The 24,913-nt window shown below is 36.5% G+C and overlaps 1 protein-coding gene across 1 annotated transcript in view; it reads right to left on the bottom strand.

The window, feature by feature from the left end:
- Positions 1 to 24,774, bottom strand: part of LOC139934319 (uncharacterized) — a 76,239-nt gene extending 51,465 nt beyond the window's left edge. Inside the window, exons 1-2 of the mRNA XM_071928478.1 lie at positions 24,719 to 24,774; positions 13,134 to 13,267 (exon numbers count right to left, since the gene is read on the bottom strand). The gene's annotated coding sequence lies outside the window, so the exon portion shown is untranslated. The remainder of the gene's footprint in view (positions 1 to 13,133; positions 13,268 to 24,718) is intronic.
- Between the last annotated feature and the right edge of the window lie 139 nt (positions 24,775 to 24,913).

The following is a 24,913-nucleotide window of genomic DNA, read 5'->3' as shown; positions in this document are numbered from 1 at the left end:
AATCTCCCACCACGCCTCGTAACAAAGCCACTTAGTAGGCATGCACGTTGCATAGACAACTCTGGCTTCAAAGGAAATTGACTCGTTTGGGCAACGGTCTCATCTCTGCTGTGGATTTTTTTTTTTTTTAGTGGCTGTGAATTTTTTTCAGAAAAAAACAGGAAATCTGGACAAGTGATGACTGGGATGGTCTGTTGAGTAGACAGGGTCAAGAATTTGTTATTCAAGTCGTACAGCATAGTCAGAATATCTCTTACATGGACGTATACATTTAGCAGTCCTCACAGGCCGGAGCTACCAAAATTTGCATTTTGCAAGCAGGGAGATTTTGTACAACTACCAGGGAAATATATTTAGAATTCGGTCAATCGAGCTTCCATAATCAGGGGGTATTCAATTTTTAATCAGAACAAGAAAATGTATTTTTATTTTTTAAGTGAACTTTCTGCAAAAACAGGGAGATTTGGCAATTTAGCAAATACCCAGTCAAAATTTTATTGGAATATTCCCGTGTATTAATATCCAGTGTTATCAATAAATTGATATTGTATTGTTGAACAATACATGAAGCAATACATACACATTTACTATATGACAAATACAATGACAAAAATAATAAACAATCAGACATTTTTTTATGAATGCTAGTTCCCATTCTATTCTATAAATAGATATCGGGAAAAAACATGCCTCGAGCAACATGAAGACTGCAGCATCTGTTTAAAATAAAGCGCATTTACTACAGCATGTTTGTTCTATTGTAGTGTGTTTAAAAAATAACTAACAAAATATAATTATATCGCATGATGAAACATGTGTAAAAGATTCTTCAAATCTGCCGAGTGTGCATCAAGTTTTCAATCCAGAAAATTTTCAAATTATGTCCTTTCTCTATGACAGCAAAGACTCAGTTGTCATTCTTGGTAAACATAACAGTGCACACATTTATAAAAAGCATACATGTGTTCAAATTTACTCAACTAGTATGCATTGCAAAACCAATAGACTTGACTGAATAGAAGCATCGTGTACATAAACCACAACGGAAACTGATGTGGTAACATTTAAAAAAAATTAAGACAGCAGAAATTGACAGAATAAAGACCACCCGAAAATAAGTCATAAAAATACTTGGACCTAGCTAGTAAATGTTGCCATGGAAGTTTTGTTGTTTTTCGCCCACTGAGAATGAAGTCTGTGAACTTCCAAGGCTGTCCCTGAGCTTCCATGCCAAGATGTCCCCTTGGAATAACAAAAGCTAGTTTGTTTACTCAGAATATAAATGCAGAATGCATGCAGCTAAGGAAGGTCACAGGTCACCTTAGGCAAGACAGCCCAGGCTTTTTATTCCTCACTTCTCTTAACACATGTACAACTCGGATTGATTTCTCCTAGGTCTCTCTCTCCATGCTCTGCAAGACTTAAAAATAAACTTGAATCACCAAATGCGTTTTAAAATTAATGGTAAAAAAGTACGCATTTACATGTTCTCATCCATTCTTTGTTGGGCGAGTCTCCATTGAAACTGCGGGGGTAATTATTCCCCTTGTGTGTTAATGGTAAGGTCTGGATTCTTGCATTAGGCTCTCTTTCTCTCTCAGGCAAAGTGCACTGAAGTGAGTGAACCTTTCAAGCTGTTGGAATAATTTTGCCCCGAGGTCACCAAGATGGCTGCTGCGTCTCTGACCACAATATCACCTTTCCGAGAAACACTCTCTCCTGCTAGTCAGTCTGGATTGAGTACAGCTCCTCATAACCACAAATTATTGGCATCGAATTCCAATGTTGACCCCCCCCCCCCCCCCCTCACTGCGAAAATGGAGGCTGGGAATTTGGGTGGATCAATTTTCAAGAGGAACCGCACAGACTATCGTACAAATTAGGCCTACAGTACAACATGTATTACCAGTTAAATGTTATAATTCTAGGTTTTTTAAAAGATGTGCGTCAAGTCTTTCTGATTGTTCTGCTTGCACATGTACATCTACGCCCGGCCTTGAAATAACCCACATCTAAGTGTCCCTTACCGTGCCCCTTACCAAAGGAAAATTGCTATGCCCAAGTGAAATGGCAAGCTGACTGGTCATGTTGGGTAGTCACTTAAACTGAAAAAGTTAAGGGCAAACCTTGCTATAGGATGCTACATGAATATAATAAGTGTAGAATTCTGTGTGAAGAGTGTCACAACAAAAGGCCCAGGGGTCGATTTCACAAAAAGTTAGGACTAGTCCTAACTTAGGACTAGTCCTACGAGATATACAAATTGCATGGTTAGTCCCAAGTTAGGACGAGTAACTGGTCCTAACTCGAGATAAGACTAGTCCTAACTCTTTGTGAAATCCACCCCAGGAGTGCTAGTGAAGGATAATAAAGATAACACATTGTAAAACTTTTGTCTCAAGACAACAGTTCTTAGTACATAAGGCATCTTCTTTGAAATATGGACCATTTTACAACCTCAAATGTAATTTTTCAAAAAACTATTTTTGACCTTTTCAGACACTTTAAATAATTGTATACATATTTAAGGCTTACTAAAATATCCATAGTTCAGAAGTAGATACTTCCAATAAATCAAGACGAGAAACAAAATGTAGATAAAAGGTCAAGTTATGACATAAAACATGGAACTTTGACCGGTGAAACCAAACAGATAAAGTGTCATTATCTGACAAAACATTTTGTAACTCCAAATCTAAAAACAACACACAGTTGTGTATCTAGGTTTATTGACTGAGTAAAGCGGTGTAAAAAAAAGAAGAAAAAGTTTTCATAAAAAAAAAACACAAATTCTCCAGTAAGTCCGTTCATCAGTGCACACGTTGGAGGAATTGCCCAAGAATGTGTACATGTTCACATAATATTCCAGTCACTAATTGCTTCTGACAACACTTGGTCATCACAGCTGGTTATTCATGAATACATAAATTGCACAATTACGCAGTATGGCCACGGTTTAATAAAGGCAGTACACAACGTAATGGAAGTCCCATTGTGCATAACACAAGGACGCTGTTATTACATTGTCCAAGCACTCGATTACATCACAGCTCTGGATTGCATTGTGAGAATTTCATAAATGCATCGTAGGAGAGAGGTTTAGAAGGACCTGAGCCACTAAGCACCACCATCTGTAGAAATGCACTGACTGACCACACACTGTAGCCATCTATGTAACATTAATCATCTACATGATCGCCATTAACAGAGCGCGCACACACATTCAATCTAATTGCGTTCTTGACTGACTTAGTAATTCAATTTTAATTAAAACACGATGTATTATAAACCACTGCAGAAAATTTGCAGCCATCAGGTTTGATGAAACACACAATCTAATAATGTCGTCCAATCTAAAGGCAGAAGTTCCAAAATTCAAATTACATGGAGGCGTTGATTTTACACCATTCCAACCCACTGTAACCAAACTGAGGCTGGACGAAATAATAGTCGGGTGCAATGTTTGCGCAATAATGTTAGTATTCATTACTGTTATGGAAACAGGGAACATGACCAAGATGGTGACAGCATGATAAAGGTCTATACTCCGGGCCGTATCTAGACAGTACAGGAATAAGATGACAAGATAAATTTCTTCAAAAATCTGCAGCGATCACTGATTTGAAAAAAGAGCTCATATTGTACATCATATACGCACAGTGCTCTGCACAATAAATTTAAGCCCCATTTAAACTGGACCACTTTCCTGGGAAATATCTACATGTACCGGTAGTCAAGTTTGGTCAACCTTTTCACAGTTACTAAACCTGGCTGATTCCCAAGGAAACTGCTACTCATTCTTGAAAATTTTTATCAAGCAAGACAACCCTGGGATTGGCATACATAATGTTAACTTATCCAAGAAAAATTGCCTCAAGCATGAAACAAACATGGGCTGGCAGTGGGGTTTATACTGCCTTGGGAATTGGTTTTAGGTTGTGAGGAAGAACAGTAAGGAATCAAAAAGTGTCCTACCTCTTTTAAAAAAATAAACAGAAACCACTTTCAATGTTTGTGCAACACCCAGGACGCATCTCACAAATCATTTAGTATTTTTTTTTTAGTAAGATTACATCCACCTTGAAATAACATGATTGAAGTGAAAATCAATGATTTGATTATTTATGTAAGTAGAGCTGACGTCAAATATTACCAGACACATTGAACGAAATTACGGTACATGTACATGTAGGCATACACAGGATGAATGGTACATGTATCTATTTGTTCAATTGAGGCACGGCACAGCTTAGAAATACCCATTACCCTACTATCTAGTATCCAGAGTCCACTTATTACATTGACAGAATTTTCTTGATAAAAATACAGGTTAGTTTTTTCTGAACAAGTAGACACTCTGGTCAGCTGCTGAAACTTTCACAGGTGACTTTCAAATTGTATCTTTACTTGAGAATGTGCTCAATAAATCAGCATAAAGCCCAGTTCATACTTCCTGTGAATCTGAATGCGATACGAATGTTGATTATTATGAATAATTCGCAGCAGTTGCGTTGTGCTGAACTCTCTTGCGAATATTGCAGCGGAAACAGAGTTGTGACGTCAAATTCACGTCAAATTCATGTCAAATTCGCATCGCATCGCAGGAAGTTTGAACCGAGCTTTGGTTGATAAACACCAAACACTTGATGACCATCCTTTTAAGACCTACATGCAGTTTCAAAAGATATTATTACTTATATCTGGCTCCAGTCTCTCTAAAGATTATCTTTGATGTATTTTACCAGCCAGCCATGTGGTCTGTAGGAGCGTTCCAAGGATCGATTTAGTAACATTTATGTGAACGTATCGATTTCTCTAATTATGGATTTTCTGCTGAGCTCCCACCTGAACAAAAAGCAAACGTTTCCCGGTAATCCCAGCTATTGTCAGCTGGAGGTATCGGAGTCAATGCACTGGGCGTATCCGCAAACCCATAATAGGAACACAATAAAGATGATGTAACTGTGGATAACTATGTACACATAAATGTAACCCACTTTCAGTTGGCACAGTCAGCCCCCCCCCCCCTCAAACTCCCTCCGGCGAAAGACATAATGGAAAAGACAGAGACAAAAATAACATTAAAGATGAAGAATGCACTCGCCGTCCATGAAAGTTTACAGTTTCTGGCACATACAATGTGCACTCCCTCCTCGCACAGCACAAAAGCACCTAAATATGCTCGCCTTCTTGGTCTGTTTGCTGATGCTACACAACTGAGCAATGTTTTCTTATCGGGAAATACAATGCCGACTGTAATTTGCGTGTTTATTTTTGCCTTTTACAAATAGACATGTCACAATGAGACATGAGACCATAGGGTCTAAATGAACAAAGTCATTATGGTTTGATCATGTAGGTAGAAATGTCACATATAGTTTTGCTATCATGTATTGTAATAAAAGAAATCCAAAATTTGGCATACCCCAAATTTAACTGGTGAAATGTCCTGAGCACTGTTTATGAAATATTTCATACATTCATTTCTAGTGGGAAATATAAACAATCGCTTGTACGATTGTGATCAACCGAAAAAACCACTGTAAACAAATAAAAGTAAAATATGATACTCGTAAAAAAAGAAAGGTTTTCACAGACCATATTTATTGACGTATGGATCTTTCTAGCCAAAAACAAAACCCTCACAGTACAATAAAATTTGGACTGAAAAAACTCTCCATGGTTTGATGACATGACCTTGTGCTTTTGCCAATGGGAAATTCTACGTTATTGATTCATGCATAAAGGTTTCTTGTCAAAAAATGGCTGTGCATGTCATTCTGACAGCTGAAAGGGTCAAAGATCAAGGTTGCATTTATGCATATAGATAGTATTACATGTACCTGCATAGTAACTGCATGTATTACTGCATGTATTACTGCACGTAGGTAAACTTGTACATAATAGACATCACGTAGGTTTATCAGGGGTGAGAGTCATTGCTAAAGAAAAAAGTATGTAACTAGGCTCCAAATTTCAGGATGTTGAAATGATGACATTTTCTCCTTTTAGTAAACGTCTGAATTACTCATTCCTGGTTTTGTGTTTCTTGTAGATGAACAGATAGCCTACCCTTCATGCCTGGTTTTCATCTTTGAGAGGACAAGGTCACATTAATTTTTTAAAGGGCACTTTCATTGGAAAAGTCTATCAGGAACTTCTGAAGGGCCATCAAAGGCAAGACCAGGGCAACAGAGGCCTACATGTAGCCCACCCAAGTGTTGGGCTATTACATTGGCTCTCTTTACCATCACTCTTATCGTAGTCACCATTACATGTAAGACCTATGTTAAAGAGAGCCATAACAGCACAACAAAGTGGGTAAACAGAAACCATGGCCTCAATGTAATTCCAGGACAGTTATATTCTTAGAGCAATCTGTACTGTAAATACAATCTATGCATAAATCAACATTACATGTAGCCTAACTATAATGGATCTAGACATGTTCACAAACTTTCACTTTCATGTGCATAAATAAGAATGTGATTTTATTTATTAGGATTTCTGTCTTTATCAGCAATGTAATAAGCATGCACAACAAAAAGTTAAATTGGACAATTATATTATTTGAAATGATATTCCGTCTTAGGGGACATGAGAACTTTGTACAGAATGGTGATCACTTTGTCTTGGGTCCTTGCACTGTCAGCGTTCGTTCGTGTTAGTAACACCATAAAGGAAGGAAACCAATGCGCAAAACAAAACATGCACAAGACCAGTTAATTGACAATTTTACACCAGGGCAAAACCTTGCATCCCGCTGGTGTCAGTTTCCTTGTAAGGTGTTAGGTGCTTTGTTGTCTTGTTCCCGGAGTGGACGTCTCAGGGTCCACATGCTTAAGGTCACCAGGAGTCAGACTATTATGATTGTGACCTCCAAGTTGGAAGCTTGCACCTGTACGTTGCCATGAGCTTGTATATTGTTCACGAGAGAAAATTATATTGCAAGGACTGTGAATGAAAAGTACATTATCGGCGACTAAATGGATTTGTAGCTTGGGTTTTGACAATGGGCGAAGTTAATTCTAGAGTAAAATGTGTGGGTTTGGATTTGGCTATAAAGGAAGGAAGGATGGGAAAGTGATAGAAGGGCACCTCCACTCACCAACACGCTCAAGGACATAACGAAGGTCACTGCCTTCAGGACATTCCAGACCAGCACAGAGTAATAAACAAGAACATCCTGTAGAATGTTTGATGAAAGTAAACAACATTGACTTTGGAACGTTGCCAAAGTATTATTCAATAAAAAACTCCAAGCATTTCGTCATTCCAGAGATTTGTTTCCTTTGCTGTAGTGTAGTCCTACACAAGTCTAGGAACATAACAGATGTCCAGGTCTCCCCCAAAAGACTGGTTAAAATTATTAGTTACCTCCTACATGTACTTTTTACCTTTAAACCCGAGACCTTTGCCAACCAGAATCCACATGTAAAATAACAATTCAAAATGACACTGACTCCATTTATCAATCCAATGGCCTATAAATCATAAGCAAATGTTTTAGACATTTCAATGCTACACTACAGACAACTTTGGCATTAGCATAAGATGTTTGCAAAGCACCTACTGCTAGACTTTCTACCCTCCTCTCCTTCCAGACACTAAGTTCATGTTTTAAAAAGTGCATTTAAGTGGACACCAAACACATTTCAAGTCACCTGAAGGCAAACTTTGGAGATTCAAAGATTTTAGACCTACTTTTATTGATTTCTAATCAAGGAGGACACTTCAAACAAAATCGTTTCCCCAGTTGTTTACTACATTTACCATTACCATCTTTATATGCTTTCACAATGTTCTTGTCAGGGTCATGACCCAGTTCCTCAACACAATACTGTTATTCACTCCACCCTCAAACTGTACTTTAATCCCTAACTAATTAACCCATTACTTTTTACCCAACTTTGAATGATATTTACTCTATTTGGTCCTCTGACCCGTCACTTAATTAACAATCTTCAACCATGTCTGTCGCTGAGTTTATCAAACATTGTACCATCTGTATCTTCATATGGGGTGTTAAAACCAGACATGAAATACAAGAAAAGGTTGTTGAACTCTTCAACATGTAACTGAAAACTTTAATGAGTGGTGGGGGGGGGGGGGGATCTTCTGAAACATAACAATTGAGGGGGTCCTTCAACTGTCAGAATATAGGCTATTATTGGCGGCTCATATGCTGTTGATTTGGTTAATAAATAAATAAATAAACAAACACAATAAATAAAAGGTGTGCTGTAGTAACACTTTAAAACAAAGACCTAAAACTGTCGAGACTTATTTATGCCCTGTTTCTTTTTACAGAATAAATTCAAGTTAAATCAACAACAAAAATGAAGCTTGAAATGTCAAAGGAAAGAAATCCTTATGCATTGATAGATCTTTGAAAGATTTCTTGTAACCTGTGATTTTTAGTACTTATAAAAATAATAAGGGAAATAATATGATTTGCTTCCAAATCGTTCTACATGTACCTAATGGGGACTTGTTCATCTAAGAGCTGGTCGAAATTGCTACGAGCTATACCACATTGATTTAATGCCGAGTTATATCACATTGTTTGTTATGCACATAATCAAAGTTCTTTAATTAAAGATAAACGCATTACACAGGGAGCAATGTGCAACCTCTTGCAAATATACAGCAAACGAATGTCAACACAAACAACAACTTAAAGTCTTGTTACAAAATATCTATTTCTTAATTATTCATGCTTGGTATAAAAAACGAGTGGATTTATTGTCCGGGCATACCCTTGACTAAATCAAAAATTTTAACTGGGTCGTTTTTAACCATAAAACTCTGTTGTGCAAACAGACACTTTGAATAAATTCATGTACGTAAGCCTACCCTTCTTTCTGAATTTTTTTCCGATCATAAACGGAGTTGCCAGCATTTGTAGCCCGGAGGGTTAAACTTGGATTGTGGGCCACTTTAATTATAAGCTGTTTAAAAATTAAAGGGAAGGTATACTATGTTTAGTGACCACTCCCAATATTAACGCCAAACAATAACCTTACTTGGTTAGAAGTAAGTGTAGCTTTCGTAGGCATTTGTGAATCCTTTCACTTAAAAGTAATGTGGTAATTGACAATATCAAATTTTATTCCTCCCCCCACCAAAAAAAAAAAAAAAAAAAAAAAAAATTGAATTTGAGAATGTTTCTCAGATTGTTTATTCCAATAATGGTTATTCTTCTGCATGGAATAAACTGCTCCGGATTTTCAACGGACCATCTTTTAAAATGATTTTTTTACAGGGTCCAGGTAGTTTTGTAATAAATCCAACGGTTAAAAAGAATAAAAGGAATACGTTCCCTTTAATTCAATGGTCATGTCATGCACTGTTCTTACTGAAGGACAGACAGAAATGAACGGGAAGGTGGTACCAGTAAGTTTAGAAAAATAAAAGAGATAAAAGTGTGTCAGCGTGCGAGTATTATTTACATCAATCATTGCTCATACAGGATCTAGCTAATTATAATAAGATTCATCAGTCATTACACAAACTCATCTAGGCCTTATGTTTGTGTGTTGCTATTTACTTACATGGCCTGTTACAATATGTACTTCACGGAAACAATGAAGGAGATTGCCTCCATGCTCATTGCCTTGGTGCCCTTGAAGTGCTGCAGTAGAAATTTATAATTTCTTCGAAGGGTGCCCTTTTTACAAGGAGAAAGTGTCTTGGTGCCTTTGCCCTTTCAACGAAGCATACAAGCCTGCCTACATAATGTGTACACTACACTACAAGTAGCACAAAATGACATGTACTTTACATGTTTACTATTATACGTTGTGTTCAGTTTTGCTCATTGAAATACCCAAGGACTAATATTTGACTAGGACTATCAGCACAATGCTGACGAATCCAATATTGTCATGTAGTCACCAATCTTTGTCGCGTTTCACAATACAGCATCACTCTCACAATACACAGATTCTGATTTATTAACAACAATGAGGCCACATTACTAATTCTTCCTGCCCTAGGCCATCTAGATTGAGTCAATTTACCTAAAGTGCTATTCACGAGACAGCAATTTAACTGGGGTCCCTTGCTTAATTTGAGCATGGTCTATTGCAATGTTAGACAAGATTTTGCAAGAGAACTTGACAGTAGAATTTTTGTTTTGTCCTTTCATTTGCACGAGGTACATTTTGTAATATTTTACAACCATGCTACAATTTAGCAAGGGACCCTTGCTAAATTGCTCTCGTGTGAAAGGGGCTTTAGGCTGTGGTACAGTAGTCAGCTACTGCTGCATAGAATGGAAACTTCATAAAAGCAATTTTCATAGAGCCGCTTTAAGAGGACACAAAGATGCTCTATGAAAACAAGACCCAATTACTTGGAAAAGCCAGACTCAAGCCCGCCTGTGGGTGAGTGAGTGAGCACAACCAAAATATGGTTACCAGAATAACGTTACCAACCAAACTTTACCATGTTACATGTACCATTTGTGACTGGTATGATCCTACAACATTTTCTGCGCAAGCAGCTTCATGAAATAGGCCCCTGATCTCCCAAATCCACAGACGCAAAGAGCTTACTGTACTTTTAAATTTGTAAGCATTTACTTTAATGTTTTTAAAACCCATCAACCTACAGTGATTTCAGAATCCACACATTCTAAATTGGTGCAACATACATTCTTTAAGCCTTGTCCAAGGCTCTTCACGCAAGCACCCCGCTCTAAATAGTGTTGGACGACGAACTGCATCTATACAGTACTTGATACAGTGGGGTCGAAGCATGGATTTTAAAAGTTTTTCAACCTCGAACAAAAGAAGCAGCAACTGTTTCAGCTTTGTTGTACGAAGTTGAAAAACCTTAAAAAAACCATGCTTCCACCCCACGGTATCAAGTACTGTATATCAAGTACGCAGTACAGTGACAAGACATGTGTAGCTCGTCGTCCAACGCTATTCAGAGCTGGGTGCTTGCGTGAAGAGCCTTGGATAAGGCTAGGTTTTTCCAAAAGACTGAATCCATCAACCAACTTTTCATATTGTAATTTTGAGCATTTTACATTGATTCTATGACTTGATGTTCGTTTTTTTTTCTTTCTAAAAAGACTAAATTGATCACCCTACAGTAATTTCAGAGTTCACACATTTTACATCGATTCAAAGTATGAAGTTTACAGGTTTTTCCAAAAGACTGAATCCATCAACCTACTGTGTACAAAGACAGTGATTTTAGTTCCATTTTTTAGGCCTAAATTGATTCAAACATGGGGGTTCAGGTTTTTTCCCAGCTGCATAAACCTTGAAACCGCCAAGGTCTAAGGAAAGGAAATCCGCACAATGAGAGGAACTCTAACTGGAGTCATTCTGAATTCACTCTAATGAAAGTTCATCTGTCCTTACTTACAGTTTATGACCAATGGAAGGAAATACAGGGGAACATCTCACATCCTTTAGTACAGGAAGTGCACAGATCCACCATAACGTTTACAATATTTACAGGGACTGCGCTCACAAATTAATTCAAAAAGTGAATCGTAATCAAAAGCCTGAAAGGTTTTGAAATGGAAACAAACTTCCTGAACAGTTTCATTGTCTGATGTGTGGCATGTAAGCGAGGAAGTCACATTTTCTTCCATGGATTGTTCCCAGCGTTGACCCTAAACAGCGGTCTGCTGGCTAAATGCCAGTTAAAATACCTGAGGGCAAGTCAAAATTACCTAGTGGTCCAACTGGCTTGTTTGGTGTAGGAATGCCTTGTACCACCGAGGTAACAGAGGCAATTTCTTTCATGCCCCCGGCAATTCGCATTGGTGCCCCTTCACATATTCCAGTTAGAAATTTAAATTTCCATCATAGACGTGCCCTAATGAAAGGGAAAACTGTCTTGCCACCAAAAAAGTATGTATACATGTAATTCCACTTTTTAAAGGGAAAACTACCATTTTAAAATGAAATATGGACAAGTGAAATATGGAATGGGCAGGTTCTGCTGGCTTGTCACTGAATAATAATACCAATTCTAAATTTCATGAATCAGAATTTGATCCAGAAATCCCCCTTCATCATGTCGTGTTAACTGCTTTCCTAAATTCAATCCGATTGTTTAGCTTACAATGTCGGTTAAAACAAATAACAAAGTAAATAAAGATACGTGGTTGACAAGAACTAGTACGTGTACAGTACCAGTACGTTTTCACCTATACTAGCGTAAGAATTTTATTGGCGGGAAACAGATTTCTACAGCGAATTCATGGCTGCAGTCTAAGACATAGAAAAACATCCGATACCAACAACAGTCTTCTTTTACAAAACAAGCATTACCAGTGAATGTAATAAGTCCTTGATTTAAAAGCAATAACTTTTTATTGTAATGTAGGTCGACACAATGACCTTATGAACTCAAAACCATCATTGCCATGTTTCCTGGTATGTGTGTGCACAATGAAGAACTCTAATTCTCTTTTTAAAGGGAAGGTATACATTTTGTTATCACTCTTTAAACGAATGGCAATAAAAACTTACTTGGTTAGAAGTACGGCAGCTTTCGATAGTATCAAGCATTTCAGTAAGTAATGTGGTTAAGGAAATATAAGTTTTTATCCCCCAACATTTGAATCTGAAAAGCTTTATCTGACAGTACATCTCTATCAGTGTCGTCCAATTACGGATTAATCTTCCTGCATGGACATAATCGCTCTGGATTTTCCATTTAAACCAAAGAGATGCTATTAATGTTTATTTCAGCCTATACATTTACTTGCATCATCTTTTAAAAAGTGGGTTGGCTATGGTAAAATGTACATGTAGTGTACATTCATAACATTGTGTTGAATGTACTGTTTGGTCATGTATCACACTACATGATGAAGCTTTTCTCTCGGCCCTAATGTGTTTCTAATATTCCTGTATGTCATCACATACACCAGACAGCAATGTGTCATCAAATACCCATCTGCCAACAGAAATCAAATGAACCTGCATGAACACAAATTTTGTAAATGTTGAGTTCACCACTAAAAGAAATGTACAAAACAATTGTACAGTTTTGTAAAAGACATCTCTCTCTCTAAAAAACAACAACAAAAACACAATTTGATTAACAGACATGTCTCTGCTCAATGCATTTAATAACTTTAATATGCCCACAATACTTACATTTAGTCAAGATCTTCTCCAAACGTTTCCTTTCAACTGCTATGTTTATCACCAGTATGATCTCAGTGTGCAGAAATGCATAAAATGGCCGCCCTCATCACAAGTCCACAAACCATACATGGAATTCACACAACCTGCAGAGAGTAATAAATTAAATGAAAATGAATAGATGCACCGTGTGCTGGTGAACTGCAAAGCAAGTCATCTCCATTAAAAAAATGATATTGTACAAAAGAGCAAACTTAAAATTATCCCCACAAATCTCCAAGAAGTCTCAAAAAAGGACTTTTCCAGGGCTAGCATTTCATCTTTAAAAGGGAACTTCCTTTGGAAAATCAAGGCCAAGAACAGGGCAAGGAAGGCCATGACCTCCCTGTAATCCAAGGCCTATCAAAATTCTAGTGCCCGATGCCTCAATTTTGGAAAGGGCAAGGGCACCAAGGCATTTTCTCCTTGGTAAAGAACACTACAATGAGGAAGTTATACAATTCTATTTGAATATTTAAAAGGGCACCAAGGCAATGATCAAGGGGCAACCTCTGTTGCCTGCTAATATAAAATATATTGACAATTTTTAACTATAAAGGACCATTTCCTGGTAGCCTACAGTAAATTGTTTAATACATGTACTAAAAACCAATATCAGTTTTGTTTACACGCTGCCACACAAAAAGAAATGTCATAAAACTGCCTCACGCGTTATCAAATATCTCGCATAAAAAAACCTCACACATGTACGTATGTATGACGGACAGAAATGACCAGCGATCGGACAATATAACTTCATGTCGCGTCAGAGGAGAATAACACACAATCAATCATACTAAGATGAAACCCTTGTGTGGAGAGATGAAAATGAATTTGACATTTAAGAAAGCCCGGGATTTGCTTGAGCATCCTCTACACACAGAGAAAGACAAAGGACATCTAGGAATAGATTGCAGATGGATGAAATGAAAAACCCCTAGGTAATGTTTGTGAAGCTATTAAATTCTCCGATGGAGCCCCTGTTTGCGCCGTGTCAACCAAGACACTCTCAATTTTTTTCCCCCTTTTCTAGGTCATACTCACTAATAAGGAAACTAACAATACTGTATGAAGGCTTTGACGAAGATACAAAGAATGTATTAAATTTCACAAGGCAGACTTTCAAAAGTACGTTTTACGTCTATGTTTACTAAAAAAAGATCTTTACATCATCGGCGGGAAACAGGATTTGAATTCCTCTGGATGGTTTCCAGCGAATATGATATTCTTCAATACAAGGAATTGAAACTGGAAAACATGGTGGAATACCTCCTGCCTCCAGTAGAATGTTTTATTACGCGACTAAAAACAACACAGGTTCTGGAACATGATTCATCAAGAACATTCTACGATAAAACGTGGTCCGTCTTTTAAAAAAAAAAAAACTAATGATGGGTGTACAAAATATTGTAATACAATGGATCACAGCCGAGTTTGCTCTTCAATCATACGGGATGTTGTCATGGCAACCCGCAGGCTGACTCACCCGATGACATCCTTTGCCAATTCTTTGTCGTCTCGCATTTTGTTGACAATAAGCGTGATCAAATATTCTATGGACGTACATTTAGCGAGATCCTTTGTGTCAACTATTCAGAGAAACTGACAGGGACAAAATCCTTTCCACACACACACAAATCCAACTTCAAAAACCCAGCATACAAAAGTGCTATTCACACAACAATTTAACTGGGGTCCCTTGCTTGTTTTTAGCATGGTTGTAAAATGTGGCAATGTTTGACAAGATTTGGCAAGAGAACTTGGACAGTAGAACAAATTGTTGTCCATTAACATGAGGTACATTTTGTAATATTTCACAACCATGCTACAATTTAGCATGGGACCCTTGCTAAATTGCTATCCTGTGAAAGGGACTATAGTGACAACCTCAAATACAATTTTATAATCGTCACAACACACTACTCGTCTCTAACCAATCATTGCAAACACCCACTAAACTTCTATTTCACTTGACATTTCAAATCATCGTACGATGAGGTTCGAGAAGGATACAAGCTCAATACAACAGGATGTGCGACTACAGAAAACAAGGAGCTGTGTACACACGAAGATCGAAAACCCTTCAAGGACTTCTCGGAAAAATAAAACTACTTTTAATAATTCCGTCAGTAACAAAACAGGAAGTAACATTAAGATTCTGTCTCATACATGTATCTCTAACCTTTGTCTGCACTGTATGAACAAAAAACCTAGCCAATTATAGTACTATGTATTGTGTATGCTAAAATAATTGTACAGGTGACTGATAGTGATATTGACTGGCTCTCCATTAGGCCTATGGCCTTGGCCCCTGTCACTTATTATTGGCAAACCAAATGGATTTTTTCCATTAAATTTTCAACCACCCGTGGGACTCCTGATAAAAATTATACACACAAGAAAAAAGGGTCATTGGCAAAAATCAAATTGTAATTAGAGAGTGGTCATTAAAAATGGATAGTGTTTGTTTGACTGATTAAACAAATTCACTCAAGTGAAATGATTATTTAAAAGTGTTGCAGGCTAAAACTGCATTTGAAGCATATTTTTTCCATTTTCCCATTATTTAATTGGTGCTTTGTTCTCTTGCTTTGCTTTTCCATGAGCCATCTTTTTTCTCTGTTATGTCCGTTTTTTTTGTTTTTGTAAGTAATTGGCTTTTTGGGCTATCCTTGGATAATTTTGTGCAGTTTTTCTTTCTTGTTTGCTATCTTGGTTTATTTTATTCCATTGTTTAACCTCCTGTTGTTGTGTACACATGTTTTTTTGTCATGTTCTTGCTGTTTTCTTATCCGAATAAATTCAAGCAATCTATCAACTCATCTTGTCTACGAATGTAACTTTAAAGAAATTCTGTAAGATTAAAGATTTAAAACACATAAAACCATCTTGGCATGACATTGCATTTTTCTATTGCAAGAAAATTCATGGCGCCTTGATACATTGAGCTCACAGTGCTTTCTTGAGATGGCCTGCTTTCTCCAAACCTCAGCATCAGGCTCTGTCTTTGGTTCTGGGCTTTGTTTGTTGTTAGAAACACCAAGCAAAAAAAAATTACACTGCTCCAAAATTAATGACGGTTTGGGAAAAGGGCCGAGTTGAACTCTTTTTAAGTGCCTATTTTATATTCTGAAAGAGCCATATAATATAAGATCTATTTTATGTACTCAAAATTGTCATCAATCGTACATGTACGACCCATTGTAGCCTACATGTTGTCACGAGAGGGCATTATCATGGAAGAAATCCTATTGACTTTGGGATGTACTGTCAGTGCAGCTCAAATCAGCAAGATACATTTTGCTTTGTGAGCCTCGTTTCATTTAGTTTGGTAAAATGTACACAATAAAAAAAAACTGAAAAAATTTGGCATTTAAGGTTAAAAACGCAACAACAATACGGGCACGGAAAGAGTTAATACAATCATAGAGCATGGACTAGCAATTTCTATCTCTATGGTAAAACTAATTGCATTTGCAGTATGGTAAAGGGCAAAGGTCAAATACATGAAGTTACTGGATAACTTTTCCATCCCTGAATTCTATGTATCTAGGCTGCATTGCAGTCCTTGTTATTGAGTTGGGATTTTCAAGGGGCTACATGTAACTAGGGGGGCAGCTGATCTCTTAAAGGAAGTGGAGAGACAAGCTAGACGTTTTTTTTTGTCGCCAACAAATAAAGAAACTAGGCGATGAAAAATTACTAGGGTTGTAGTGATTTCCGTGCTTTGACTGTAAAAATACGAGATTCGTCATGCAACTTTTTAACTTTGGCATATATCACGCCTAGATTTCAATCCCGAGGGACAGGGCCAGGGCAACAGAGGCAGTAGTTGCTTCAACAAAACTCATCATCCGCATTCATTACCTTCTCCAGTATCAAAATCTTCATATAACAGGGAACGATTCTGTCCAGGAATTTTGCATAGTAAAACATTTAGACTGAACTCATTTTGTGCACACTGCATGGAATGCCAATATTGATTAAAGCCAATCCTGATTTTTTAACAACTGCTTCATTTTGTGTAGCATTTATGCAGAGCAAATTGTACACTGTGTAAAAAATAAACAGTTTTCTGCATTGATTTGAATTCCTGTATGCTTTAACAAACTCTGTTTCCGAACCAACACTCCTCACAAGAGATATTCACACTGCGTTCTCCGCAAACTTCTCTTAGGGTGCGTTCGTTTAGCTCCCCCGGGTCGACCCCGGTTTGTGGCGTTTTTTTTTTTTCCCAGGACGAACGTGTGCAGATAATTACCCACGTTCGTCCTGGAAAAAAAAAAACGACACACATCGGGGTCGACCCAGGGAAGCTAAACGAACGCACCCTTAGTTAACCTTCAACCATGCAAACTGTTTGGTCGTCATTGCACTGTCCCTTTAAAGTTGCTATCCCTGGATACTGACTACCCAGGAGGCATTGCCACAATGACCTCATCACAAACAACTGCACCACAGCATTGATCACTATTCACTATTCACAATGCACTCAAGCCTGATCCAATGGTTCAACTGGTTCTATTCAAAGGGATTTTTTTCTTTAGTGAGGCCATACTTTGGGCTTACTTAGGGATCATCTCAGCAATGGATCACATCAAGAAAGTGTTAAGAAAGACCCTGAATCTTAAGCCAATTTTACCAGGGCTCGTCTAGTCTTATGATTAGCCATATGTTTTTTTAATATTTCCCTATTCCTAACCTCTTTGTGAAATCGACCCCAGATAGTTTAGTGTTGTTTCAGTTGAATCATAGAGCAAGGAAAGAGTTGAACTTAAAAACACTGCAATTTTTCAATGCACTGGTTCATGAATAATAGATGTTGGGCCTACTCATGTACGTACTGTGCACGTCAATGTAGATCATTACTTCGATTGTCTCTACTTGCAGTAAGATACTTTCCATATTTTTTATATTATAAGGCCTATAATACTGATGGAGTGGAACTCAGCTATGGTACTAATGTGTATTTTAATGTGATAAACTGTAGTATGATAAAGGCCCTACCACATGTACTGTATGTATGCAAATAACAATTTATTTTTGCAAAGATGAAGTATCCTGAAAAAAAAAAACATTTTTGGACACTGTTATCTGTCACTGTTATCTGTCACTGTTATCTGTAAACATAATTTCTATGTTTTAGCCTGGTTGCATTAAGTACTCTATTTTACCGTCAAGTTACATGCAACTTACAATTCAAAATGTTTTGTTGTCTAAATAACTGTCCTTAGAAAATGGTTTTATCAGGAAAGCCACAATGGACAGAATAAAATAATATAAATTCATGTAATACGCACAATATACAATGATATCAGCGCAAATTCATCCTTCATGTTTAAGTGATGCACATAACTGAAGTAACTAACTGGAGATAGCACACTGCAGTACATGTACGTTACACCATAGAGCTATAAAAAGCTACATAGTTACACGTTAGTAATAAACCAAATATTATAACTGATGAATGATTATTTTGGAAACAGTGGTGCGAAGCGTCCAATAATTATCCATATGGGACGCGGTAGATATTTTGCTGCGTCGTGGCGGTAGGCCTTTACATGGAAAAATAAAGGGTGACACGTGATTTTGGTTCCACCAATCAAATGACAAGGATCCTAATTGCAGTATGCATGTACAATAAATTAATTGCTTTTTCGAATTAGGAATACAAATTGTAAATCCAGCACATGATTGATATTTTATTATCAATCAATACAAGCAAATGAAAACCTTGTAAAGTACCTAGTTCTTGGGAAGGGCAAGGCTGTCTTTCCTTAGTACTAAAGGCCAATACTATCAGGGCACAAATTCATCCTAATAAAAATTACAACTAGTCGAATTGTACTTCAGGGCTAGATTTCACAAAGAGTTTAGATTGATCTAAAATTGCAAATCAATCGTACATTGAAAAGCATAGTGTGATGCCACAATAGTACATGTACATAGTATTTCTTTATTTATGTGTTTATGTCCCTTGTACTGTACATATGACAAAAAAATTCTTTTGGAGGTTTTGAGGAAATAAATAAATTACTGACAACTCATCTTAAGATGAATCTTAGTGCTTTGTGAAAATCAACTCCAGTCTCCTTCCCCAAGAGAGAAGCTTTGCCAAAATGATTTTAGTTGATACATGATACATGTAGATATATGTACGTGTACACATCTTAACAACAGAAATACAGCATAGAGCGAGCCCTGTTGCCAATACAAAGTCTAACCAGTAAAAACCAATGGAAGCCACACCCTAATGGCTTCAACACAAAGAGGCGACAGGCTCCATAATAAAACCAACAATCTGCCGATAGTCAACATGTACCAATTGCCTCGCCATGTACTTGTACTTTATCGAATTTGCTACATGAGCGAATGAATTCAATGTGAAACAATGGCGTCAGGGGGCACATCGCGGTCATTTTTAATAACACGCCATGCGTATGCAAAGAGCGAGAGCGACAAGCGGATGTTGGTATTTCTTTACTCTGTTCAGTTCCATGCATTATGCGATGTTTGTCCAGGCCCATCAGCTGCTTTGGGAGGGGGGGGGGGGGGGGGGGAGAGATGCCAGGCAACTGGACTCGACAGGATTGAATTAATTCCACATATATGGACAAATCTGTCGGTGTTCGCTCCCACAGGTACATTAGCGAGAAACAAAGATAAGCTCAGATGAATATATCATCCATCATTTATGCTGCAAAGATTCCATTTACATTTTTACTCAAATTCTGTTATTCAATAGTTTATTTTGCCATCTTTTATAATTTATTGGATGCAAAATTCACGATCCAACATTGCTCAAGTCCTGTACTGATGTTTAAACATTTATTGGGATATCTTTATTGTAGGATTTAAATAAAAAAATAATCCCTCTGGAAAACCGATCTCTTATAATAAAGACTCAACATGCCATATTGATCAATGTAGTCTGTCCGCAAGTGCTCATAATAAATAATGTCTGCATAATTAAAAACATATTGTTGATAAACGCACGTACACACGTGTTCATGTGTACAATGTATCTGACTTTATACTATAGATGTTCAGTGTACACACAGTTGTTGTATTTTACATACAATGTCACTGTTTCCTAAAATAAATTTGCATTTCATTTCAAAGATTAATTGAAGCATGACCAATCATTTTGTTTCTATTTATAACAAAAAATTCTAATATTTACATTTGTAATTATGGCTTTTTATTACTGGCATTTCTATAACAATTCAATGTGTTTTTCATCACATAAATTTCATGTCTATTTAAAAATTGTTCCTGGATAGTGTTTTTTTTTTATCTTTCACTACAAATTATTAATTATTTGTGTAAACGCCTTGGAGCTCTTTTTTTTCGTCACACAAACATTTTCAACAAAATAGACCCCTACCCTAAGTACTATATTATTATTATAAACATAATTTCCAGGGAAATGAACGATGAACATTGTTGTTACTGTTAATATTGTCACCTTCCATTGATCAATAATAAAAATAAAAAATCAATATTTTGTCTGAATGCTTACATGTACGTGAAAATCAATTCTTGAACAGAAGGACAAAAAAAAACTTTGAAAATAACAAAACAATTTGAGGAAGTACACTGAAATAAAATTAATTGTATGAAAACTGCTGTTTATGTGAATTAGGGTTCCTCATGCGCAAGCAAGCGTATCGGGCTGATATGCACATATTGTGGCCGATACGAGGGACAAAGTTTTGTACCGGGAGCTTCAGTTCAAATTCACAAAACTCATGAAGACCAAACCATTTAGAGAAGTCAGAGCTTTTAAAACCAAAGATAAACAGCAAGTAAAAACATTCGGACGTTAAACGTCATTTCAATTAAAGTTTTTGGGTCAAACTTCCTACATTTTGACCCAGAATAAGTAGTAGTCTTGAGAGAGAAATTCTGAGGAGAACCTGGAGAATAAATTCCACAAATAAATATTACTTCTCTCAAATATCTCAACTTCAAAATTTAGTGTGTAAATTCACAAGCACATGTGGTAGTGGGAAATCTGTTTTAAATTTAATTAAAAAAAAAGAAGAGATCTTTGACATTCAATGTTTCTTTTTCGGGAGAAACAAGTTATAGATTTCCCAAATTCAAAATGAATTTGTATCCCTATCAGTTTCATCACTTTAAATAGGTAATTTTTTATTTTTTTAATGAAGGGAAAATAGTAAAATCTTTTTTAAAAACTAGTAAAACACATCTCTCTACATAGGGTTTGAGGCATTGCATGGTGTGCGGTAACACCATGTGTGTATCTACTTGCCAGGTACAGTATGTTCTTAGAGAAATGTCTTTATTCTTTATTCTAACTGTCTTTCTCTATTCTCTACACCTTAAATATTTATACATGTTTTTATTTTACGCTCATACAAAGAGGATGCCATCACATTTGGGAATTGAAGTAGGGTGGGAGAGTTGAAGCGTGATGACTTCATAAACATGTGACCAAACCTACACTTATAAAAATAGCGTCGAGCCACGCCATTTCTCAATACAGCCAGTCTGTCAAATCCTCTTAATAAAAAAAAAACCTCGTCTGAGAGAGAGAGAGAGAGGGTAAAAGATAGAGCTGGGAAAGTAATACATGTACTCCTTACCCAGTGAGAAGTGAAGCGGAAAACGCATTAAGAAAATGGAATCCTGATTAAAATGGAGAAGTCTCATCTATTGTTACCCGGGGCGACGGGATTATTTCCATCAGAGCAACGGCTTACATTCCTAGGTGAGAGGTTCACGGTGATACGGTTTGATTCGTTGCCAAAGTACGGGAGCTCAACTAAGTGGTTTTGGTTTTGCTTTTGATGATGTAAAGTTGATATTCGTTACCTATTCCTTTGTCATTCTGTATATTTCAAGGACTATTGAAATATTCTTGGGTTGAATAGAACATCACTTCTCTTTCAGACCCCGTCATGTATCTTATAATCTACAAGATCCTTGTGAATTTATTTGGACATTAATAAATACTGGTGTAAAGCAGTGACATAAACAAATTTTGCTCACATGTCATTACATTAATAAATATAAAATTAATAAACAAACAGCGAACTGCTTTTGTCTGTTTGCTAACGCGCTGTGGTCTTAATGAAATGGCATTTGATTGATCCCTAAAACTGGTGTGTTACTTGAAAAAAAAATTAAAAATCTCATTTGTAGCTAAAACATAAATCTTGTTTACTTTTCAAGATGACCTAAAGTAATTTGGTTTTCGCAAGTTCTGCTTCTGACTATTAAAGTTTTCCACGTAATCAAAAATTAAAATACTTTAAATTCAGGTTAACCAACAAGTATGAACATTAAATATATTTGGCTTGGTAAATAATTCTGGTGCCAAATATGTCCAGAGGACTTTGAGTATCATAAAAACAAAAACAACAACAACAGCTTGATTTAGAACACCTTTTGGGTCAAAAGAAAGACAAATTTAGTTAGGGATTTTTTTGCAAAACTTGAACCAGCTTGCCAAGAACACTTTTTAATGTTCACTCCCCATTGACTCATTCAAGCATAGAGAAAGTACTGTGTCTATTTTTAGACGAGGTTGCAACATTCCCAGGATAGTGATCTGGACATAAAGAGGCGTGATCATCTGTGCCATATGTGATGGCATAAATAATAAAAAAAATTAATTTAAAAAAAGTACATGGTATCGAATTATCCAGAAGGTATGACTTCATTCTCCGTTTTGAACCCGACCCAGAAAGAGTTGAAAGGGGCTTTCTAGTAATGAATGCATGGTACAAAGGGAGTTTGTAACAATCATGCACTCAACCCACACAAATAACAAAGGCATTTTGTATGAATAAAAAGCAGGCATTTTTAGCAAACTTCTCAATGTTTTTTTATCCAGCATTTCCTCCCTTTGATGTAGACAACCATTGGATGTCTAATTCATTACAATGCTAGAATGATATTGTACTTTCCCGAAGAATTGGTTTTGCCAAATATTTCAGATATATGAACTTTTTCTGATGGAAAAACACATAAATTGATTTCAAATCTAAGCATCTGAATCAAAAATCTTAGATTTTTTTTAAAAGCAAGCTTCCTAGCCTATCATTTAAATATTTACTATACAATAGTGAATCAAATGAAAGAAGTCTATAAGGATGCATATTTTCCTCAACTTTCACTCAACTTTTAGAATGAAATTTCCCTCAAGATTCTAACATTGATTGCTTTTACTGCACAACTGAAGGATGTAAGTAGTTGCTATGGGCTACCTTCGTTTTCAATTTTAATATTTGGCGGCTGTCCAGTCATACTCGGAATGAATTTAAGTTGAGTGAATCATGTGATTATTTTCATGCATGGTAGATGTTTATTTTGTTACTTTTACACAGTTGGCTGATGTAACCAAGACTTGCATCTCTTTTCTCAAAATTTGATAAGATACTTTTAATCATAAAATCCAAGTTAAAATCAAGTTTCTATTTTTCTAATAATTACTAGAATATATCGTTTTAAATACATAACAACTTTTATCAATACAAAATGTCAATAACCAATGCAATTCATTGGGTGAACTAGAAAACAAGAACATATTTATCTCAAAATTGGTGAGTTGCAATCATTTCACTTGATCACAGCACAATTTTCTCCTTTGGTCTCAACTAGTCAATACAAGGATACGGTCATGATAATTGCACACATAAATCTTGCTCCTCCCCATGGCCGCCTAGTCAGGAGGATTAAGTTGACTCTTGGAAGAGGGTTAGGGTATACAATTAATTGTCGCAACTACATGTACAGAATTTATGAAAAGTATAAAAATCACTGAACAAAATGTCCAACACAGTAAGTATGATGATTGATGACAAGAAAATAACTTTAAATTATAATTCTGTGCCTAAGAAAAATCCTACGCTACCTAGTAGCATGAAGGTAGAAGTAGTAGTACACTTCTCTCGTCAATTAGCCCTCAAGTAAAATCAAATGTATTTCAACAAAAATCTGAACATCCTTTTTTTCAGAAGTACAACTTCAAGTAGCCTAACTTCCAAGTTTAGGTTGTTAAAAATAAGGATAACTTTCAGTATGGCGCCACCACTTTTTCACTTATTTTTACAAAAAGGGATATATCAATCAGGTAAATTAGATACTATATTATTTTATTTCGAATGAAAAAGTGGTGGCTGGCGCCATACAGAAACTTTTCCAAAAATAATAATTGAAGTCGGTTTATCTATAGTAAAAGTTAAGTATATTATTTGTGATAACGTTTCAACGAAGTTAGGAACTGTAGTTTAGCCATGGAGGAAGAAAGCCCAAAATGCAGATTTTAATTTGTGTTATTTATTTATTTGTTTTGGGGTGCTCGATGGGGGCGCTGTTGCAAAAGTTCGACAGAAATTACGCTTGACTTTGGTGGAAACTCTTGTCACAAAAATTGTTGGTTTCTCAGACTGGCTTGAGGGGAAATATACAACAAGATGACACAAAATGACAACTTAACAGTACCAAGAAGTAATGGTTCAACATTTTACCTGGGATACTTGAAGAATGTTCAATATCAGAGCAGATAAATACAAATAAACACTCACCTTTTTGACAACACAAATCCAGCACAACACGCGTGACGTCGCTGATCAATACCCGCCTTAAGTAATCTTTTTACGAAGAATCTGATTGGCTGTTTATTTCCCAGTTGGACGTGCGTTTCAGTAAACTTGTCGTTAATTGGTTACTTTTTTTATAGACTGGCTCCCAGAAAAGCTGACTTTTAAATAAGTCTAAGC

The sequence above is a fragment of the Asterias amurensis genome, chromosome 3, assembly GCF_032118995.1.
Source record: "Asterias amurensis chromosome 3, ASM3211899v1".
Taxonomy (NCBI): domain Eukaryota; kingdom Metazoa; phylum Echinodermata; class Asteroidea; order Forcipulatida; family Asteriidae; genus Asterias; species Asterias amurensis.
Note: the sequence above shows the minus strand (reverse complement) of the source record. Positions and strands in the feature narration are given on the sequence as shown.